The sequence below is a fragment of the Camellia sinensis genome, chromosome 7, assembly GCF_055761805.1.
Source record: "Camellia sinensis isolate YWXY chromosome 7, ASM5576180v1, whole genome shotgun sequence".
NCBI lineage: Eukaryota > Viridiplantae > Streptophyta > Magnoliopsida > Ericales > Theaceae > Camellia > Camellia sinensis.
Window position 1 is genome coordinate 167,139,587 of NC_138967.1, and position 4,641 is coordinate 167,144,227.

Here is a 4,641-nt window from a genome sequence, read left to right on the forward strand (position 1 = left end):
GGTGTAATGGAACATTCTTCCACAACAATCTATTCATTGTGATCACAATTCTCATTCCTCTTTCCAATGCAATTCCACAAAATAAACATATATTCATTTACATTTATCAAAAGAGTAGTACATTCCCACATTTCATGCATTCTCAACAATTTAGTCCCTTCATGATTATATCAACATTGTTAAACAACAACTTCCAAAGCCACCAATACTCATATACCATAAATTTCGTCATGTCAACATTTGTTATAATATTAGTCAAATATCAATTTCATAACATTATCACATTTTTCTCAAATTTCCTAAATTTCTAGGGTTTCCTTAAACTAGGTATTTCTCTTCATTTCAAAAGAAATTAGTCTAAACTAATGCTCTTCTACAACAAAATGACCCAAAATCTCAAGACATTTTGGAAAACATTTAGGAAACCCAGTTTTAAAATCATTCACAATACATGAGCCAAACTCAAAGTTTCCATGCTTCCCATGAAGTTCCAAATCAACACAGTCTTGTAAAAAAGTATATATAACTCTAAGAAAATCCCTTCCTCAAGTTTCAGAGACGAAAATGTGAGAAACCCCCAAATTTAACGGTGTTGAAATCCAATCTCCACCGCACAAAACGAAGCCCTCAGTGGTGACCGATGGCCATTGGTCTCTTTTTCTAGATATTTGTTACCAACTGTACCAGCTGTTGCTCATTGAGCTGCATCTTCATACACGTGTATGGTGAGATGTATCTAAGCTCAAGACTTGTTTTTCTATAAATAGGGGGGTTCCTCCCCCATTTTTGAGGGTTAGAAGATTTTGGACCAAAAATGTCTTTCTCTCTCTAGCTTTCTCTCTCTCACTTAATATTTTGTGCTTGATTGCCTAGTTCCTCCACACTTTTGCACACCAACCCTTAATAAAACTTGACCACCATTGAGCTGAGGTCCCTTGGAGTCTTGTTTGAGCTTTGGAAGGAGGTTTGAGCTTGGATTTGTGCCTAAATTGTGCTTTGCTTCAAAGGTAGAGCACTTACCTTATTTAAGCTTATTCTACATACTTATTTTTCTATCCTTTTCAACTATTTTAAGGTTGTTTTTAAAGTGTAAAAAACTCTATTTTTGTGACCTAAAAATGGTGGTTTGAGCCTTTTAAGTTAGGGGGTTGTCCACCATTTTGGCTCCTTAGCTTGTTACGTTTTTTGTGCTATTTTTCCTCACTTTCAAAGCAACATTTTTGGGCCTTTTAACCACATAATCTCAGAGGTTTTTAAGTGGTAAAAATTAAATTTTGAAGTCCAAAATTTGAGTGGTTAACCTCCCCTCCTTGTGCCTTGTTTACATGCCTAGTTAGCTTCATGTGTTAACATGATTTTCTAGCCTAACTTAGCTTTAGTTCAGCATGTTTTTGCCTCTGTTTTGACCTATTTTAGCTCTGTTTTGGGCTGGTTAATTCAGTTGAAGCTTATATTGTATGGTTGTAGTGTTAAGTCCTTCACTAACTTAGTGTTTTAATGCTTTGATCACCATTGTTTTGAGTTGAAAGCATGTTTTAGTGTTGTTTTTCACATCATTTCAGCACTTAAGATCTGTGCAATCTCCCTCCATTCTTCACTCTTTTGTTTGCTTTGAAAATGGTTTCAAACCACTTGTTTGCCTAAGTGTGGAATTAAGGTGTTGCACCTAATGGTTTAATCCTTTAGGGGGTTCATTACCAATAGTGTAATGCCACTTTCATGTCCAAAGTAACTTGTTCTTTGAGCCATCTCTCCATTAGAGGACACCCATGAATGGACTTAATTGATTAAAGAATGAATCGGTAATGTAAAATGAGTAAATAAAATGAACAAGTAAAAGAGGCAAGATAAGCATCTTTTGTGTTGCATTGCATATGTTCCAATTGGATGTTAATTCGAACGCAAGAAAATGGGACATTTCATACTCAAAAGTGATGAAATGTGCCACTTTCCTTGGTCACCATCACCCTTGATTATGCATGACAGGGGCGGTGGTCTTTTTGAGTCTTGTTGTACAATTATAAAGCTTGTACAAGCTTCGTTCCTTAGCCATCATGCATGTGAATTTCTTGGTTGATGGTTTGAGGGCCAACAGTTACACTCCTTTGAGCTTGTGTGATGATAAGGAGCGTAATAGTACGAACACTCCTTGAGAATACACTACTTTGCCTCTGTTTGCTCTCTGTTGCAGCAAAAGGAAGTTCAGGGCAAGGGTGGCCCACCGGCCACCAGCAATGGCCAACAGCCACCAATAGTAGCCGACCGACCATCAATGAAGAAAGTTGCTCAGTGTGATGGAAAAGGGGATCAAAGCGGTTTTGGAAGTTAGTAGCTTCTTTGGTGTTCATGTATGCAAACAGAGTCTTACAACAGTGAAGCAGTGGCATTTTCGGGTGGAAACCAATCGAGCATGCATATGTCCCTCGCCCCTTGAGGCCATTTAGTTGCTTATCTTAGCTGATTAGGGATAGATAGTTAATTATTTGATCACTTTAGTTAGCTTAGAATAGCTAGTTAATTCAAGTGTTGTAATTAATTAGTTAGTGTAACTAGTTATTTGATTTCGGCTTGTAATAATTAATTGACTTAGAATAGTTAGTTAATTCATTTCAAGTGTTGTAATAGTTGACGTAGCTAGTTGCTTAGCTTATTCATTCGAACCCTCCTTCGTGAGGGTGTAGACACCCATTCTTGACCGTCCTCAAGACTTGGATGTCACCGTTTGAACACTAGGTGATCATCCATGTTCGTGTTCGTCTTGAGTTCTCAGAGGTTTCGGTCGCACGCCTTGCCTCAAGACCTCTCGACTTGTTTGTTTTGTGCTTGGTTGTACACCAAACACTTGTGTTTTTGCTTCTGAGGGCAGGGAATGGCTTGTTGTCCATCCCCACACCTCACCGGCCTTGGCTTGAGGCCACCGGCTCTGTTTTCTTGCTACCGACCAAATATTTTGGTCGGTCAGCAGTGTTTTTGGTCGGCCGGCCATTTTTCTTGGTCAATCGGCCATATTTTCCAGCTGACCCCTTTCCATCTACTTTTGGCAGATATTTTATGCCAGCTGTCACAGCTGGCATCCACTTTACCCCCCTCCATACACGTGTATGGAGGGATTTGCCTCTTGTTTAGCTTCTCTTGGAAGCTTGAGGATTTGAACCTCTATAAAGAGGGAGCCCCTCATCCCTCCTCCAGGTTCAGAGAATTAGGGTTAGAAGTTTTATATCTATCTATCTCTATATCTCCCTCCGTTTTGATTTGTGTGTGTATCTTGTGCCTAAAAGGTGTTTTTGTTCTTAGTTTTGCACTAAGACACCCAGTGTTACACTATACCTTGGAACTGAGGTCCCTTGAGGCTGATTTTGGGGTTATTGGTTTGATTTGAACTCAGAAATTTGCTGGGGTGGTGTTCTTGAAGAGGTTCTTCAAAGGTAAGAAACACCTCTTTATTCCCCATTTTTGCACAAGCTTTTGACCTATCTTTCTTATTGTTTTAGGCTTAGCTATAAACTAATAAAAGTTTTGATTTTGTGTGTTTTAGAACTTTGTTTAAGGTCACTTTGAGGTTCGGGGTTGTCTCCCCCCTCCAAGGCCTTGTTAGGCCTTGTTTTAGGCCATCCATTTTGGCCATTGTTTTGGTCTTTGCATGACCTCTCTACCACTGAAATCCAGAGGATTTTTAGTGGTGGAGAGGTGGTTTTGAGGTCCCAAATGGGAGAGGGTCATCCCCTCTCCATGTTGTCTTTGATGCTTGCATAAATGGCTTGTGTTGTAGTGTGTTTGCCTAGCTTGTTTTAACTCCATTTCAGCATGTATAAGGTGTTATTCTGCCATGATACAGCACTATTTAAAGTTGTTTTAGACATACCATGTATGCTCCATACACTTACCTTGTAATCCCATGTTTTGGCCTAACATGCATCATGTTGTAACATGTCTTTCTAGCATGATTTTGGCTTAGCTTCAGGAAGTTTTTATCCATGTTTTGGTATGCTTGAGGTCTAATTTTGGTTGTCTTGGTCATACATGACTTGCTTTGTATAGCTACCATGCAATCTAGCTTGTAGGCTTTGAGTTTTGAATCCCCTAGCATGCATTACTTGGCTCATTTCAGTGGCTTGGCATCACTTATAATGATATTTCAGTCCATATAGTATGCTCAAATACTTGCATTCATCACCTATTCCATGCTTTGGATAGTTTGTGTTTCATGCATCTTGAACGTGTCATTGCGTATGCCATCATACTTAGGCCATTTAGACGCCATCTACGTGTGCTTTTGGTCTTGCTCAGACCTGCCTTGGGACTGTTTTAGGTCCCCTTGGCCCTTTGGGGTTTGCTTCATGTAGCCTTGGTTTGAGTCCCGTGGCTAATTTCAAGTTTTAGGCCTCCTTGCATGCTTTGCTTGCTTCGTTTAGTTGGTTTGGCACCTTTTCTAACATGATTTTCAGAGCTCACAATGTATGTCATTTGTCCATCTTTGTCCTCTTTTAAGTGCCCTTGAAAGTTGCTCTTTTGTGCCTAGGTGTTAGGCCATCAAAATGTGCATATTTGTATATGTACTTCATGCTTTTGTTTCACCATTTTGGCCGCTCATTTGGGCTTATTCGAGAGCTGCCCATTTTGGTTTAAGACCATCCCCGCATG